Source organism: Pteronotus mesoamericanus, unplaced genomic scaffold (assembly GCF_021234165.1).
Source record: "Pteronotus mesoamericanus isolate MK-2021 breed Mesoamerican mustached bat unplaced genomic scaffold, CSHL_Meso_final contig_58, whole genome shotgun sequence".
Classification (NCBI taxonomy): domain Eukaryota; kingdom Metazoa; phylum Chordata; class Mammalia; order Chiroptera; family Mormoopidae; genus Pteronotus; species Pteronotus mesoamericanus.
The window spans coordinates 2,711,847-2,721,396 of record NW_026555205.1 but is presented as its reverse complement, the minus strand read 5'-3'; positions in this window follow the sequence as shown (position 1 = coordinate 2,721,396).

The window sequence follows — 9,550 nt, the reverse complement described above, 5'->3', positions numbered from 1 at the left end:
TGATTTCGAGTTTCAAGGCCTTGTGGTCTGAGAAAAAGTTTGGTATTATTTCAATTTTCCTGAATTTACTGAGGCTTGCTTTGTGTCCTATCATGTGGTCTATCTTTGAAAAACTGCCATGAGCATTTGAAAAGAATGTGTATTTTTCTTCTTTGGCATGTAAGGTTCTATATATGTCAGTTAAGTCTCTTTGATTCAGTGTTTCATTCAGCGCCACGATATGTTTATTAATGTTTTGTTTGGAAGATCTGTCCATTTTTGACAGTGGGGTGTTGAAATCCCCTACTATCAGTGTGTTGCTATCTATATCTTTTTTGAAGTCGTCCAACAATTTCCTTATAAACTTGGGGGCTCCTATATTGGGAGCATATAAGTTTACAATGTTGATGTCTTCTTGATAGATTCTGCCTTTAAGTATGATAAAGTGCCCCTCTGAGTCTCTCTTTATGGCCTTTGCTTTGAAATCTACTTTTTCTGATACTAGTATGTCAACGCCAGCCTTTTTCTCATGTCCATTTGGTTGGAATATTGTTTTCCATCCCTTTACTTTCAATCTGTGTAGGTCTTTTGCTCTGAGGTGGGTCTCTTGTAGGCAGCATATATGTGGGTCATGTTTTCTTATCCATTCTGCTAACCTGTGTCTTTTGATTGGGGCATTTAGTCCATTCACATTGAGAGATATTACTGATAGAAACTTACTCATCTTTTCTCTTTGTACTTGTGTTCCTCTCTGTCTCATTCTTTTCCTTCATCTGCTTAAACCAGTCCCCTTAGCATATCTTGGAGTGCTGGTTTGGTAGAGATGTATTCTTTTAGCTTTCTTTTGTCTGGGAAACTCCGTATTTCTCCTTCGATTTTAATGGGGAGCCTAGCTGGGTAGAGCAGCTTTGGCTGTAGGCCCTTGCTTTTCATGGCTTGGAATATTTGTTGCCATTCCCTTCTGGCTTGTAGTGTTTCTGTTGAGAAGTCAGCTCCTAGGCATATCGGGGCCCCCTTGAATGTTACTTTCTCCTTCTCCCTTGCTGCCTTGGGGATTCTCTCTTTGTCTTTGACATTTGCCATTTTAATGATGATGTGTCTTGGAGTGGACCTCCTTGGGTCCTTCTTGATGGGGTCCTCTGTGCCTCCTGGATCCATGAAAGCCTTTCTCTCCTCAAATTAGGGAAATTTTCCATCATTACTTTTTCGAGGGGGTTCTCTATTCCTTGCTCCTCTTCTTCTCCTTCTGGTATCCCTATTATACGGATATTATTGTGTTTCAGGTTGTCCTGCATTTCCCTAAATGATTCTTCATTCTTTTTGAGTCTTTTTTCCATTTCTTGTTCTTTCTGGGAGCTTTTTTCTACCTTGTCCTCCATCTCATTCATTCGATCCTCAGCCTAATCCAGCCAGCTTTGGATTCCTTCTACTGTGTTCTTCAATTCAGAAATGGTATTCTTCATATCCTCTTGTGTCTTCTTGATAGTTTCTATGTCCTTTTCCAGGCTGATATAGTTTGCTGTAAGATCCTGATAGTTTCTCTGCAGTTTCTCATAGTTATCTTTGAGCTGGCTGAGCTCATTGAGCTTCCTTAGAACCATTGTTTTAAATTCCATATCTGATAGTTCCCTTGCCTCTATTTCATTGAGCTCTCTCTGTGTCCCCTTTTCCACTCATTTGGGGGGAACTTCTTTTTCTTCCCATTTTTGTGAGAGTCGGTTAAGTATTTTTGTCCTTTACTTTTCTTTCTGGGCTTGCCTCTGATGATGTCAGTTGTTGACCCTATAGGGCCTTGTGTTGTTTGTTTGAGCCTTTCAGGAGTCTAATGCCTGTGTCTGACTCCTGCTTGGAGCAGCTCTGTGACCCCTTCGGTCAGGGCTGGGCTATTTTTTGGGATCTCTCTGCGCTCTCACGAGAGCTTCTTGAGGGCGTTCCCAGCGCGGTAGGGTCCCCCACCTGCCTGGGCTCGCATGTGTTTGCCCCCAACCAGGGGGCTTATTCGCGACCTCCCGTGCTCATCTGGCCTCCCTGGCACGCGAGCTTCGCGGAACTGGTCAGTTTAGTGTCTTCTATTGTGTGTTTTCCCCGCTTTTGGCTCTTTGGGTGCGTTGCTTGCCCTCGCCAAATGGGGACTACGGAAATGGGAGGAAATCAGCTCTAGGACTCTCCGGTTAATCCTGTTTCTGGTCTCTCCTCCAGGGACTCTGGGCAGCTCTACTTATTTTGTAGGCCGCTCCGCAATCGCGGCGGGTAGATCAATTTATGTCTGCCCTTGCCCCTCTGTGCAATCCCTCGCAGGCCGTATGGGTGCCATTCTGTGTGGCCTTGCCGGCAGGTGCAAGCGTTCGCCAGCCCGCGTGGGTCACACACACGCTCGCCAACCCTTGCCAGTCACTCGGAGCAAGTGTGCGCGCCTGCTCTGGGTGTTTAGGGGGTGTCTATGTTTGCTTTTTGGCTTTTGGCTCTTTGGTGGTGTGGCCTCTTCCCGCGCAATGGAGACTTCCGCAAGGAGAAGGAGTCAGGACTCCCCGTTCCTCCTCCCGTTCTTTCCCCAATGCCTCCGTTTCTAGTCTCCCCTCAGGGGCCTCTGGGCAGTTCTGTGACCCCTTCAGCCGATGATCCAACCCCTGTGCGGACTGCGTTTCAATCGCAGGGAGTCTGGTTCATGCGCGCCCCGCTTCTGCCTCTTTGGGGTCGCGCCTTTCCAGCCCACAATGGAGACTACCGAACGTGGAGGGAGTCGGGACTCCCCGGTTCCTCCTCCCGTTCTTTCCCCAATGCCTCCGTCTCTAGTCTCTCCTCAAGGCTCTCCCAGCCAATCTGCACTCAGCCCCGTAGCTCACAGGCGTACAAGCTGTGTGTGGAGCGCACAAAAGGCAGGTTAATTGATTCCCTTATGCCTGAGCGAGATGGTAGCTGCAGAGTGGGAGGTGCGTTATCACCCGGGCTCCACCGGCCGCAGTGTCAGTTCTCTTCACAAAGTTTTCCTCACCAGTCTTTTCCCAGGCACCAGCCCACCCTGCTGCCGCCTGTACCCAGCGATCAAGGAGGGTGTCTGCCGCTGCATCTTTTGCGTTTGCCCTTTAAATGTCTTTTTGCATCCCCAGCCACCTGTCTCTGGCAGAGAGCGCCCCTAAGCTTTTTGGGGTTGCGTTTTGTCTGTATTTTCTCGGCTTTAGCTGCTGTAGTTTAGGGGTTCCTGTTTATGATTCAGACTCCTTTCTTCTCGGGGGGACGCTAACTGGCCGTTTCAATGTCCCTCTGGTGCCAGTGCCCGTGCGCACCCAGCCCACCATCTGGAGCCTCCACCGCAATTCTCACCCATTGTCATGTGTGAGAGTCGAATCCACTGTCCGCGGGTCCAAGGCTCGCGGGTCCAAGGCTCCTCTCCCACTATCGCTCCACTGCTTTCCAGGTGATTACTCCATTATTTAGTTGCAATTCCAGTTTGGTTTTGGGAGGAGGTCAGCGTGACTCCCTTCCACTCCTTCGCCATCTTTTTTTCCTAAAAATCTCTTTGTATTTGACTTTGGCTTCACTATGGTTCCTCCACACCCACTCCTTTTCTAAACACTGATTGACTTGATTTTATCTTTAATCTGAAGATAAACTTCTTTAACAAATTTTGAAATGTTTTCTTTGCTATACTTTAATATCTCCAAGTGGTTTTTAGAGGGAGATATTTAAAGTTATATAATCTACTTTTTTTTGTCTGAAAATGAGGAGATCTCCATAACTTTTACTGCAAATTATATTTAAACATTTATCTTCTGCTAGACAATGCACTCCTTTCAGGTGAAGAGGAAATAGTATATCTTTTTTTTTTTTTTGTATTCGTAGGTCATATCATAGTGCCAGGGTATACTAAGGTTCATATATTATTAATTTAAGTGACACTTATTGGGAAAATTTAAAGAAAATAATATTTTTCTTCTGAATTGTATAAATGTGTATAAGTCAAAGTGGGTTTGTTTTGTTGTCAGTTACTTGGGTCATTCCACTAATCATACATTTTATTTTTACTATAAATATTTTTTGAATTCCTTTTTTTCTCTATTTTCATATAAATGTAACAAAGTTGTTACCTGGTCATAAATAGAATTCATAGTTCCATTTCTACTTAATTATATATTTTACCCTCTTAGAGTAACCAAAACCTATAACTCAATTGGCAAATAGTATCTCCATTTATTTTAAAGAGCAAAATTTAGCTTTAAAATTCACAAAAAAAGATATATTTTATAACCTAATTCTTATACCATTGGAAGTTATTATAAGCTATGCTACTTATTTAAAAGTATGGTGCTCTATGCATATACCTAGATATTTTTGATAACTAGAAAAATTCATATTAGTATTTACGAGAAATAGTTCTCCACACCGAAGGGTTTAGAAGACTGTTACATCAAATGTCATTTATTGAAACCAATGTCTAATGACCTGTCTTTAGAATTTCATTAGTTACTATTCAGTGGAAATAATTCATCAAAATGAAAATGAAATAAAGTTCATTCACATTAACAGCTGATTCAGTACTGCATCAAGGCTTTCAGTATTGCATCAAGCACATTTATAAAATCCATGAAGGATTTATTTTTTTAAATTTATTTTTTATTTATAAATCATGTTTATTCTATTATAGTTGTCTCAATTTTTCCCCATTTACCTCCTCCCCCATCACATCCCCACCCCTCGCTCTCACAGTCAATTCCCACTCTGTTGTTCATGTCCATGGGTCATTCATACATGTTCTTTGTCTAGTCCCTTCCCCTTCTTTCCACCATTGTCCTCTTTCCCCATCCCCTCTGGTCACTTTCAGTCTGCTCCATGTTTCCATGCCTGTGGTTTATTTTGTTCATTAGTTTATATTGTTGAATAGAGTCCACTTATAGGTGAGATCATTTGGTAATTGTCTTTCATCAACTGGCTTATTTCACTTAGCTTAATATTGTCCACTTCCATCCATGTTGTCACAAAAGGTAGGAGTTCCATTTCTCTTTCTTTCTTAAATGTAGATTGATTTTATTTATTTTTTAAATGTCAAAGTTAACTTTAAAATATTTTAAAAAATTAAAACCATTATGAAGTCTCAGCAATTAAACTAACATGACACCAGCACAGAAATAATCAAGTAGATCAAAGAAATATAATGAACATTCTAGAGAAGAACATATATATCTGGTAAATATATGTATGATTAAGTTGACATTTCAAATCAATGGGTAAAATAAGGCATATTCAACAAATAAGGTGCATAGACCAATATTGAAATAAAACATACATAGAGCTCTATTTCACACATTAAAGAAGAAATAGTCAGGTGAGTTAAAAATCAATATGTGGAACTAAGGAGGTTTAGAAGAAAATAGAACTAATATTTTTCATGACCTGAAGTAAAATATTCAACCCCAGAAACTATAAACTAAATATTGACAATATGACTATATTAAACATTTAATTATATAATAATATATAAAAAAGGTAAATGACAAGGAATATAATAGAAAAGTATTTGCAACACATCTAAAACATGGTTAATAAGCTGTATGTTTCTTGTTTTTCTTTTTTTAGGGAAAAAAGTTCTACAAGCCTTTAATCAATAAATGGGTAAAGAATACCAAAAAGTCATTTAAAGCTTTTTTAAATAAAATTAATAGAAATATGCAAGAAATATACTAAAACAAGTTTAGTTTCAACAAATAGTAAAGGAACAATTAAAATAACATCATTGTCACAATCAGATTAATGAGTATTAAAAATATTGGTAATATCAAGTATTGGCAATTCTAGAAGGAACTGGGTATTAATAGAAATATTTTCTTCATCTTAAAGCAGTCCCTTTAGCATATTTTGCAGTACTGGTTGGGTGGAGGTGTATTTTTTAACTTTCTTTTGTCTGGGAAACTCTTTATTTCACCTTCCATTTTAATTGAGAGCCTTGCTGGGTAGACCAGTCTTGGTTGCAGACCTTTGCTTTTTATGACTTGGACTATTTCTTTCCATTCCCTTCTGGCTTGTAGTGTTTCTGTTGAGAAGTCAGCTGCTGGCCATATTGGGGCTCCCTTATATGTTACTAAATCTTTCTCTCTTGCTTGCTTTAGGATTCTCTGTTTGTCTTTGATATTTGCCATTTTAATGATGATGTGTCTTGGAGTGGGCCTAATTGGGTTCCTCTTGAATGAGACCCTCTGTGCTTCCTGGAGTTGTGTGACTTTTTCTCTCCTCCAGTTACGGAAGTTTTCCATCATTACTTTTTCAAACAGGTTCTCTATCCCTTCCTCATCCTCTTCTTCTTCTGGTATCCCTATTATACAGATATTATTATGTTTCAGGTTGTCCTGCATTTCTCTAAATGCCTCTTCATTCTTTTTGAGTGCTTTTTCATTTTCTTGCTCTTTCTGGGAGCTTTTTTCTTCCTTATCCTCCAGCTCGCTGATTTAGTCCTCAGCTTGCTCTAGCCTACTTTTGATTCCTTCTACTGTGTTCTTCAATTAAGAAATTGTATTCATTTCCTCTTGTTTCTTATTGATGGTTTCTTTGTCCTTTTTCATTCTGATATAGTTTGCAGTAAGTTCCTTGTAGTTTTCCTGCAGTTTTTTGTAATTCTCTCTGAGCTCACTGAGCTCATTGAGCTTCCTTAGAACTGATGTTTGGAACACAATATCTGATAGTTTTCTTGCCTCTATTTCATGTAGTTCTCTTTTTGGGGATTTCTCCTTTCCCTTCAAGTGGGGCATATTTCTTTATCTTCCCGTTATTTGTGAGACTCTTCTCTTTTGCTTCTGCTTCTTAAGTTGATCTGTCTTGATTTCCTCACTTTATGGTGTGTGTAGCGTCCTGCACCACACCAGCCCCCATGAGATGAGGAGACGTGGAATGAAGAGTCAGGGTCGGGAGGACTGATCAGCAATCAGCAATCAGCGTTTATTAGCCAGTACAGCAATACATTTATAGTCAGTTCACCTGGTCACTTGAGTACGCTCCGTGACTGAAAACAATATCTCTTGATCTACCTGGACAAGTTCTTCATGGATGGCTTACTCTGTCAATTCTCAAGGAAAACATTTTCTTGTCCCACGCTCTGGCCAAGGACTCAAAAGAGCCCCCTAACGACACTATTGTTTTCAATGTCCTCCTCCTTGCATGGGTATACAATCAGCAAGTCCGGGGGCCAGTTGAGGGCGTGTGCCTTGCCAGCAACTCTCACACACCTGTGTTTACTTGCCGGCTCCCAACAGCTCCCCCCTTCTTTACTTTTTAAAAACAACCCATGCATAGTTGTTCTTAGCCGAAGTAAGGAGTGTCCTATGATTTTTATCAAGACAGGGGTGAGACAAATTAGAATTAACAGAGTAGCGCCAAAGGCCATTACAGAACTGAGCATCGATGATAGTGATAAATGTGAAAACCAGTCCCTAAGTGTTTGCACAATATTGTTGGCTACTTCAGATATAGGGAGAACCGGAGACCCACTGTCCTCTATATTGGTAATCTCTGTATGTAATCTACTCAAATCCAATGACAAGTTGTTATGTTGCCACACTCCTAACAAGTGTCGCTTAATTTTTTCCCAATCCCAGGTGCTAGCATTATATTTATGTGAAGTTACACATATATATGAAAAAGCAGGATGACATCTGAGGGTATTTCTAACTCGAAGAGCTTCCAACTCCTCTCCCATTTTTAGGACAGTAGCTTCAATAGCATCTAATCTCTGTTCTAGTTTTCTATCAATTCTTTCCTGACTTTCTAAGGCGGCAGTAACATTTTTTGATAGTGCTTCTACATAGTAAGCAGTGTGAACTTCTTGAGTTAAAGCAATAGCAGCTGTAACTGCCGTGGCAATAATGCTAACTAATGCTACGATTCCTGCAATCACTAAACCAATCATCCTCTTAGGTATCATTAATTGATTATTCACTTCTTTAAAAATTTGTACTTCAGGCTGATGATACCAAGGCTCTGTAAGATTGACAGGTAACATGACAAATGCAGGTTGTTTTACAATCATTATAACAGTTTTAGGTTGCTTATGAGTAATGCAATTGGTTAATGAACAATTTGTGCAATTTACTTCAAATACAGTGTGATTCAACTCATTAATACTAATATTTCCTATAACTAATAAGTATGGTGGCGCCACACAGGCCTGAAGGTGGATAGGCTGTTGACTGGTTGTGTTACACTTATATTGAATAGAACTCGTGGCAGCCATTAATCTCCATAGGTAAGGTTGTGCATTCCCCTGTTCATTTGACAATATGGGGGGCACCCATCCCCCAGGGAAAGGGGACGGAACATCTAAATAAGAATGTGATTCATTAGGATGATAGTGTCCCCAGTCATATATGAAGTAACTACTATTAGTCAGATTATGCCTTACTGGGTGCTCAAAATGACAATACAGCCACAATGGATGCCTATCCTCCATGGGTCCAGGTAGTGACCGTTCCTGGACGCAAAAGGGTATACCATGTGGTCGAAGAATTGCAGAGTCATTGGTTACTTTGTCCCAGCTCCCTGGCCCGGTCATACTTATGACATACGTGGTATTGTGATGGAATGGCTGTTGCAGCTGAGAGCCATCTAAACTTGTTACAATTAATTCCTTTATATCTACGGTCCCCTGATGTATATGTCCCATCCTTAAACAGTACTTCTGTTCCTTCACATACCCAAAGCATATCGGGGGACCAATGGACTGTCCATAATAAGTAAAGTTCTCTGTGCGGTAATGAATCTGTTACCCGGACCCCCCATCATTCTCGTGTCATTCACATATACGTGAACAGCAGGCTGATTCCACGTGACAGGGCTCAAGAAAGGAGGATCCGGTAAATACGCCCAGTAAACCCCGCCTTGTGTCTCAGCAGGTAACATTGTCAGCATAATAAGAAGCAGAGCCCTCAAATTGTTAGACTTCGCCTGTTGTTGAGCTTGTAAAGCCAGCCCCAGCATTTGCTTAATCATCGGCGAGGCTTCCTTCTGGATCTTTTGCCTTCTCATTTTCCTCTTCTGGTTCCGCTGACGGCTGCGGGGATTGTCCATCGTCAGCTGCGCCATTTTGGCGATTAGTTGCTTTGTTGCCTTGTTCTTCCACCGGGCGGACCAAGCGGGCTGGCACCCATCTAGGAATTTCTGCATCTGTAGGAAAAACACAAACACTGCCTCGGGCCCATACCAATACTGGATCGGGTCCTTGCCATTTTAGCGTTAGTGGATCTTTCCAGCGAACTAACACTTGTGCTCGCCTGCAATTTTGGCTCTGCCTTTCAAAAGCTGATACATTATCTTTATCCAAATTCAAAAAATTGAGAGTAAAAAGAGCAGAAGATAGAATATTAGTGGGAGAGTGTATATGGAGGCTCCCTAGCTCCCCCTTCTTTACTTTTAAAATTTGTGTTTTAAGGGTCCGGTGGGCTCGTTCTACGATACCCTGACCCTGAGGGTTATAAGGAATACCAGTTATATGACAAATATTAAATTGTTTGCAAAAGAGCTGAAAACCCTTTCCAGTATAAGCTGGGCCATTATCTGTTTTTATGACTTTTGGCCGGCCCAGTGTGGCGAA